This window comes from Amblyomma mixtum, chromosome 1 (genome assembly GCF_055824585.1).
Source record: "Amblyomma mixtum isolate Tamu chromosome 1, ASM5582458v1, whole genome shotgun sequence".
NCBI classification, from domain to species: Eukaryota; Metazoa; Arthropoda; class Arachnida; order Ixodida; family Ixodidae; genus Amblyomma; species Amblyomma mixtum.
The window spans coordinates 258,927,795-258,937,560 of record NC_143012.1 but is presented as its reverse complement, the minus strand read 5'-3'; positions in this window follow the sequence as shown (position 1 = coordinate 258,937,560).

Below are 9,766 nucleotides of genomic sequence, written 5' to 3'. Positions count from 1 at the left end.
GAGCTAAGAAACAAATACTGCGAGCATAGCGACTCCCATAACGCCAGCTATGAAATACTGTACTCGATTCATTTTCCCCCATGTTGCCCATTTTCACCTTTTTCTTCTATTTACTGGCAATTTGTGCCCTGTTTTTTGTAGTAATTTTAATATTTTTCCTTCCTTATTCATTGCATTAGTTTCCGTTTTCTTCAATTTTTTTGCCACTTCTTTTATCATTTTCACGACTCTTGATTTTCTTAGAGAAATTTTTTAAACAACCCCATAGTTTTTTTTATTGAGTTTTACGCCTCTCTATCAGCAGCCATAGAACCGAGCGTTCTAAGATCCTGTCGGCCGATCTTCCCATCTTTCTCTGTTATCTCACCCCTAACCAGCTCCTTCTTCCGCTAAGTGTGGAGCCAACCTAATTCCCACCAGTGATTACTTCATCGACTCCTCCATAAGCAGGTAGTCTTAGGCATCCTTCTCTTCTCAAATGTCGATCAGCTAGTTCAAGATTGAGTCTTTATCAAATAAAAAGCAATTAGGAAAAGACATTGCCATGGTTCCATTCTTTCGAAGCTTTTTGCATTTCAGTTGACCTCAACAGTTCGTAACTCACCACATACTGTACAGATGGCTACCAGGTACAATTCGAAAGCGAAAACTAGATGATCCTCAGCAGCCTAACGAGTGCTAGGCGTTAAACTTTCTTCCATCACAGTTCCATGCTCGTGCACAACACTACAGTTGACAGCAACACACAACGTGGGCGAAACCAAAAACAGTTGCCAGAATGGAGCCTGCGCCGATGCAGCAAAAGTCAGCTGAGAGCCAGTTACAATGATATCGATGAGGGCGTCACTCGTCGCCATTGTCACGCGACTGACCAAAAGCCGACGAGAAACTAGGCACGGATGTGGATGGCGGAAATGCTGTTGTTCTTACCTTTTTTGGATTTGGGGGCACTGAAATCAAGAAAACCCATCTAAAAATTGGAGTTAGGGAGGAGGTAATTTCCGCGCTATAACTGCTAAAGGAAGTTTCCTTAATCGACCAACTCATTTCGCTCTAATTTATTCACGTAATTACCTCCGCACACTGATTTTTAAAGGAAACCGTGGACCATTACACAAGATTAGACCGTAAGTTATTTCTAAATGATAGCCAGCACTCCGCCGCTAAATGAAGATAGAAATTTGAACTTACAAGCTTTGCGCAAGGAAGGAAGGAAGGAAGGAAGGAAGGAAGGAAGGAAGGAAGGAAGGAAGGAAGGAAGGAAGGAAGGAAGGAAGGAAGGAAGGAAGGAAGGAAGGAAGGAAGGAAGGAAGGAAGGAAGGAAGGAAGGAAGGAAGGAAGGAAGGAAGGAAGGAAGGAAGGAAGGAAGGAAGGAAGGAAGGAAGGAAGGAAGGAAGGAAGGAAGGAAGGAAGGAAGGAAGGAAGGAAGGAAGGAAGGAAGGAAGGAAGGAAGGAAGGAAGGAAGGAAGGAAGGAAGGAAGGAAGGAAGGAAGGAAGGAAGGAAGGAAGGAAGGAAGGAAGGAAGGAAGGAAGGAAGGAAGGAAGGAAGGAAGGAAGGAAGGAAGGAAGGAAGGAAGGAAGGAAGGAAGGAAGGAAGGAAGGAAGGAAGGAAGGAAGGAAGGAAGGAAGGAAGGAAGGAAGGAAGGAAGGAAGGAAGGAAGGAAGGAAGGAAGGAAGGAAGGAAGGAAGGAAGGAAGGAAGGAAGGAAGGAAGGAAGGAAGGAAGGAAGGAAGGAAGGAAGGAAGGAAGGAAGGAAGGAAGGAAGGAAGTTGTTTATTCCGACGTTGTCTACATATTTGAGGGGAAGGGCAAAAGGCATAATAGTAAGCCTGACGAGGCCAATCCCTATTGCCAATCACTATTTTAGCATGAATTCATTGCACTGCTTCATGATGTCCTACAATAACTGTAAGAAAAGCCCTCCCAACTTAGCAATCCTCTGCTATTTTAATACTTTATTCCTCACCACTCTTAAAATAGGAAACCCTGACTTGGATTTGAGGGGGTGAATGGGAGGGGGGGTCAATTGGCGGGAAATTTTGCGCAGGAAAGCCTGGCTGATCGAAGAACATTTTTCGAGAAACAAAATCCAAGAAATACATGGGTGCAAACACGCTCCACGAACTTAAACGTCCGCATTGCATTTGCCCTAGGGACGAGAAGTTTTTTCTTCCTGAGAAGCAGAAATGAATGCCAGTCAGGTTTGCATTTTGTTAGGTGCACCCATAAGAATATTAAAAGTGAGATCGTCGTGAGAAACGAGGAAACGAACAAAAGGTGGATTATATTTATTTTAACGTGGCGGAAAAATTCGCATGTTGTTTCAAAGGTACTGATTAGCTGTGAGCTTTTTTTGGCTTTGTTTCTTAGGAAGGCACATGAGGCAGAGTTGGACACTGCACAGTGAGCTGGAGCTATTGCGTTGGGTGTTCCCAGTATCCTAAGTTGTTACTAAGCAATACTAAGTTGTTCAGGCCAATGAAAAATAAGTCCCACAATTAAGATATGTACAGAGGGCAAAACGCATGTCTAGAATGAGCGAACTGTCTGCTCCGCACCTCCCAAAGCCGCTGCGACCAGGAAGTCAAAAAATGACAACGAAATCCTATAAGTTTAACTGCTCTTGATTATATCCAGACCTTTTTTAACTAAATGCTATCTATAGATATCGCGTGTTCAGCCCGAAACACGCCCAGGACGTGTTCTAGACAAGCGTTTTGCCCTCTGTACTCGCAAGATGTGAATTAAATTCACGCTCTTTGATTAAGACGCGAAGAGGCGGCCGATTTTTTATGCTTATTGGGTTTGGTTTCTTGTTTGTTTGTTTATGGGGTCTAACGTTCCAACGCGACTCAGTCTATGAGAGACGCCGTAGTTAAGGGCTCCGGAAATTTCGATCACCTGGGGTTCTATAATGAGCACTGACATCGCACAGAATACAGGCGTCTAGAATTTCGCCTCCATCGAAATTCGACCGCAGTGGCCGGGATCGAACCCGCGTCTTTCGGTTTATGCTTATTGCCTCTAAGAAAGTAGCCAGTAGTGGTGTATAATAAACTGGCTTTACTACTTGTGAAGAGCTGTTGGTTTCAGTTAAACCAGCTAAATCTTCCGGTTGTATAACATAAAGAATATTTTTTCAGAGATGATTAGGTTTGTCTTGCCAACAACTCATTAATACATATAACCTTCTTTTTGCTAAACGTTTATAATACGTCGCGCTAAGCATACTATAGCAGGAATTACGCAAAGAAGTGTCGCTTGGCACTCGCATTTGGCATACTGTGTGTTTGTTGCTTTTGGCACGAAAAACGGGAAGGGGCAGATAATAATGATAAAAAACAATTAATTCATCAGGCACGACCAATTTTTTTGTCTGGTGGTTATTCTGGGCACTCTCAGCCATGACAACAATCTTTGCTCGTGAGTGCCTCTTAGTGGCCTAATGCCTATTGCAGGATCAGAAATAATCTGCTTCCATGAGGCGATCAAGAAACCTTCGGCATCCATTGTTATCCGGGTCGCGCCAGAAAAATAACACAGATCTCATCCCCGTGGCAACTATTCCTACGAAACAGACCATTTGTACGGAGCAGTGAGAGATTAAGTGATCTCATTTACCGTGTACGGTGACCTGGCTGTTACGTGAAGCAAGCAGCTCTGGAGATTAGTGGCTCTTCTTCTCCATTAGGCTGGAACGTAGTGTCGTAATACAAAGCAGAGCTCTTATACTGCTTTTCTAGCAAAAGGATAAAAAACTACAATAGAATGAGAACAAATGTGCACCCTCAACACACTAAGATTGACAAGATACCATTAGGCTGATTACTCTGCGTATTCCGGAATATCCCGAATTGGCGCACGTTATCGAAGTTACTGTTTTTGTCAAGAAGAACACAGCCCATTTAAAACACAGGCTTTCTTTCTGCTTACCTAATAATAGGTTCGGAATGAAGAGAGTAAAGGCGCACTAACAAGCTTATTCAAGAAAGACACCCTCACTGCCCATTGAAGGGAGGAATGAAAGAAGAGGCGAACAAGGCGCAGAGAAAGAGTTGCGTGGTTTAGGGCTAAGAAATAAACTCTGCTATATTGGATTCATTAACGTGAGCTGCCATTGCTTAGAACGCGGGTGTCTTGAATTCTAGATCGTGCGACCTGCGGAGCAGGGCTTCGGTCACGCGCTGACGTGCTCAATAACCGTTGTGATAATCACTGGGCCACGTCAACAGGTCTCGCTTTCCACTTCCAGCAACTTAAGTAGCTAAATTGCCACATTTGCTAGTATTTGAGCAGTGTAGTAATTCAAGCGTCGCTCAATGAATCGTGCTCAAATCTCGCCCACGTAGAAAGGCTTTCTTCTGAATTAGAACGAATGCGCCACAATAAAACAATGCATTGCTAGTGGCGGCCCGAAAAATTCTGCAATCTCGTATGTCATGAATTTTCTTGATCTGCTTAGGTAGTAGCTCCAGGCTTTCGACTGGTTTAAGCACGGCTTTTTTTTTATCGCACTCTATGCTAAGTGCGCCTCGCCAGCGCCTCGAACTCAGTCTTGTAAGGCGGACAATCTTGATATCGAGTGTTGAAAATCTAGAAATCTAAATTTATCTGAACCAGAGACCGACGCGGCAAATATAGTCACGCCTCGAAGTGATTCGTATATTCTCGTCACAGAGTGCTATGAACAGGAAACACTCTTCGGAAATTAAAAGCTGCAATTCGATTAAGGTCTGTGAGCAATATACTGATGAAAAAAGATATAAAAAAACTGATGTGATAAGTGTACAGATTAAGGTCCAGGTTAAATATGTTTATGAAAAAGATATATTAAAACACTCATTGAATAAGTTTATAGTAGGGGTGATGGCACAGCGCTCTGGCGAAAAAAAGTAGCTCTTACAAGCTTGAAAAGAAGAAAAAAAAAACAAAATTCTGGTAAAATGCAGGTAAATTGCGAGAATCTCCACTAATTTTACTCTGTTTGCGTATGGCATACGAGAACGCCATCCTTCTGTTCAAAACGGTGTCAATTCGTCCTTTTCGGTAAGGACGTCATGAGTTTGAATCGTCCGTAGGGAAGATTTTTAATTCAAATTTTCACAGCGATAAAAGCATCTTTTGCAGCTGGAAAAAGATAAGTATATCCTGGAAGAGCCAAGGAAAGGATTTAATTCAGAACAATAACTGCATTCTGTCGTCTTCACTGTTCCTTAAGGCAGCAGAACATTTTCCGTATTGAAGAATCCAACGAAAGCAATGGAACGGGGGTTCATCGTAATTAAATATTCCGAAACACCTCTTTTCTGTCCATTTCTTGGTAAGAGCACAGAACAATAGAGTGACTTAACATTTTCTTAAGGATTAATGTAACAAGTTTGATATTTAAAAGGTGCTTAATGAAAATCATTTATTGGGATGCCAGATAAATTAGATCGGGTGTTACAATAGGAAATTTCATACCGAACCGGCTCCAACATGAAAGAATATAAAACGCCTTGCCTTTTTTATTCGTCTGCGAGTGTGTACTCACAAAACAGAATAATTAACCGCTTTTATTTTTGAACAAAGAATGATTTGGCTGGCTTTAAACCATTTTCTTTGTGAATTGCATCTAATCTGACCCTGTTTGTGTAATCAATGCGTCACAATGAAATTGAATAGAACCATGACGCTCAGTACCCCTCAGAGTATACCTTCCAGAAAAATAGACATTTCAGCACGTTCATCCATGAAGAATTTTCACTGAAGTTGCGTCGCATTTCGACACACAGATTATTCGCTAGTTCTTTACCTCTTTCGTCATAAATAGTTCCAGTAAATATTCATAAGCCTCCGCTGGAACTACAGTTCATGCTTCTCGTGCTGTTACTCGTCATTTCTATCAATGATCCTGCTCATGACTGGTTTTAAGGCGAAAGCCTGTAATGCCTCATACTCGCGGCCATGACAGTCCGGCCGTTATATCTGCAGTGAAAGTCACAAGTCATGACTAACTGGTCATTAACCTGTCATCAACTTATTTGTGATGACTAGTTAGTCATTAACGAATCGTGACTACTTATTCATTAGCCAATCATGACTAGTTAGTCATAGGTTTTGACTAGCCAATTCAAGTCGCCCAATAGTCGCCTCCTGTGTGCCTACGGCCGTCATCTCGTTAGCAGCTGAAGTCGCGTGGAATGTCTTTCGCCTCGCGTGCTTTAGATCATCAAAGTGCCCCCTGAATTTTTGTTTCTTTTGCTATTGTTACAACGCCAAGGAATAATCTTGACGCAGCTGTTGATAACCTTTTGGGTGTAGAATGTTCTAAGGCATCTTCTTTACGTCTTTTTCTGGTTCACGTATTCACGCAAGGGCATGAATTGATTTAGTTCGCACGTGTTGTTTCGTTTCTTCTAGTAAGTTCCTCTTTGCTCTGCATAACAGCAGCGTTCTGTAGAATGTGAAAACGCTGAGAAATTCTTGCTTAATCAGTTTCGAACAGTTGTAAGCACCTTGTGCAACATGGATAATTTTTGGTTGCTTCTTTGTGGTGTGTGCTTGCTGACATCATTCGTAGTCCTCTGTTTATTTTGAATTCCTAGATGAGCAAATAGAAATAGGTTTCTAAAACTTGAATATTTGCTATTCAGTCCTTTTTATTCACCTCGAAATATTTCTAATGCAGTAGCCGAAGTGCCCATTCAGGGAATATTTCAAAGGACGCGCGTATCCCATGGTCATTATGATTGCAAATACAAATACAGATACCTTTATTTCAACATCAGGGATGTCAGGGTTACACCCAAAAAGCCTATGACTGGCTTGACAGAGGGGCGCACCCCCGCACATGAAAACCGGCAGAAACAGAACACGGACAGAACAATAAAAAAGACTACAATGCATAGGTAAACATCCTTTTGCAATAACAGATAAGTGAAGTCGGCAAGATTAACACGAAACGCTCAAAGACACTGAAAAATGGAAAACGAAGGATAACAATCACAAAAGAAAATGGGATAAAGGAAGAAAAAACTTGCAGTAAGACAAACGAAAACCGTACCGTTGTGTCCTCAGGGCTGATTGCGCCGATTAAGAGGAGTTGGAATAATATGTCGAAGCATTTGACGACCGTAATTAGCGCGGAAGGATGGCACATACCAGACGTCGTTGTTACGCGTTGGGTAGTAATTAGCTTCGAGCCGTAAGTTAGCTGTGATGTCAAAGAATGCGTCATGATTTTTCCGTTTTCTTTCATATCGTTTACTTAGCAATAAATTATATAGGTCATTAATTGGAGTTACTTTTAATTGTGCGAAAAGTGGTAGAGTGTGAGCAGTAAACGGGGCATTTGCAATGATACGAATGACCTTTTTCTGCATTTCCTGTAACCTACATGCATTTGACCATGTTGTTGTACCCCACACCAGATGACAATATGAAAGGTTAGATAGAAATAGTGCATTATAAACTAAAAATGTGACACTCAGAGGTAGTAAAGAGCGCACTTTGTATAACATGCCTGTGCATTTCGCAAGTTTTTTAACCAGATTGTCGATGTGTATGTCCCATGAAAGATTGCACTCCATTGCCACACCTAGACACGTTACTGACGCCGATATTTCGATGCTTTGAAAACCAAGCGTTAGTGTAGGTAAATGTTCTAGTTGTTTGTTCTTAGGTCTAAAATGTACAGCTTTAGTTTTGGTAGCGTTAATTTTCAACAAAGATTCCGTACTCCATTCGACCAGTTTGCGCACAGTTTCATTAGCGTTTAATGTCAAGTCACTAAGTGTTTTACCCCTAAAAAATATGCAGGAATGCATCAAGTATGCCTGACTTTGAGCGCTTAGTTGGTATCGAAGTTCAAGCCATCAATTTTCGCCTTCTACACAGGCGCTGAACAGGCTCGAACAATTGCATCTGCGGATGTTCTGAATTTTCTCTTAGACTAGCCATTTATCAAAAAAAAATCACGCAGTTCACGCAGTTCTACACAGGCGCTGAACAAGCTCGAACAATTGCATCTGCGGATGTTCTGAATTTTCTCTTAGACTAGCCATTTATCAAAAAAAAAAATCACGCAATTCCAGGGGGATCCGTCATTGCTGCCAAGATGCTTTTAATCGCATATCACGGGATCTTGTCAAGCGCCAAGATATTGCGTGCATTCATTTCTGGCGCTAACTCTTGCCTAAATAAAAAGATGCGAGCACTACGATAGAAAGAAAGCTTTTTGCGAGGCAGGTGCATCGTTAGCCAGCCTTGTTGTCTTAACGTCAATAGCAGCCTTCTCACGAGATGTAAAAACCGTCTGGAAGTGATGCATTACCCAATCCGTCTCCGCGTCAATGTGCATATTCAACTCTTTCTTTCATACCGCGGCTCTTTATGAGTATCATCCTGTTTACCTTCGTTTTTGTGTTGAGCTGACGCTTACTTCGCTGGTTTTGTGTGTCTTTTTCTCTGATGTGATGATCCATTACGAGGCGACCCAAGTTCGGTAAACTTATCGCTTAGGCCTAGGAAGCACGGTTGCCCGCGTTAGCCTCCTTTCTTTTTTGTTTTTAATATTTGAGTGATAGGAGCTCTTGGCACGAAACCAGGCTCATCGTTGCCACACATAAGCCATCACTTCCTTCAAGGCCCCAAAAATGAGCGGCACCAAAGTATTTGGGAATAGAAGAGGCCCAGTACGCACATATTTGCGGTTGGGTTCTCTCATTCCCGCACATTTTATGTTTCTGTGCTATTCACACATCCGATATTTGCCGAATACAGTAAGCAACGGCCAACTCAAAACACAGACGTCGCGTCTCATTTGACTCTGGCGTGGAACCTTGTGCAAGATGACAAAGACTTCTTCGGCGAATGCATTTTCCGCCGCGCTGCTTTGAAGGCAGCTGCATGTCCAGCATTCCCCTAACGAAATTTGCGTACCCGACAATAGGGTCTACTGCGCGCGCGAAAGCATTAACTTCAAGTTCCGTTCGCTTCTCCTTGCAACCTAGCTTTGTATCCCGGAATGTGTGGAATGTGTATCCCGGAAGGTACAACAACGCACACAGAAGACGCTTCCATTGCAGCGCAATGCAGCTCTAGAGGTAATGTCTAATAAGTTCTTCCGTGAAACCTTGTTTCTAGCCTAGCAAACAGCAGACTTAGATCCCCTAAAATTTTTTTTCTACTCCTCGGCAAGCACCACCGGCCGCCGGAGCCTCAACAGGCTAATAAGTGGCGAGCAGTCGTGCCTGTTCTGGCTCCGGTGTAGCCTCAATCAGGCATCCCAGCTTCAGATTCAGTGCGTTCGGCACTCAGAAATTTTCACGTTCATACATATGATCAGCAACAGGTTCGTAGATTTGCGGCTTTCATGCGATTAGACACGCAGGAATACCAACGCGCATTACGCTTTTTGCTCGCCACGAGAAATCGATGTGAGTGCGCGCTATCCTTTTTCGAGCGAATGCTCTACTTCAAGTCAAAATCTGCAAAAGCCGGGCCATCGCTGAAGCCTTGACCTTAACCTTGAAAATCTAATAAACAGTGTCGCGACTAGCATTCGAACCCGCGGTCGCGAATAGATCAGCTTCGCTAGCCACTGCACGAGAGCACTATGCGTTAAACTGCAACACACTCTCGCACTGAGCTTTCTACATCGTCGTGTTCATCAATTTCCATCTGCGGTGCGAACAAATCAGATCAGCTTAACCTCAATCTATTATCGTGCCTCAGTGAGACGTGCCGACGACCCAGAAAAGAAAAACTATGAGTCAATTAGGCT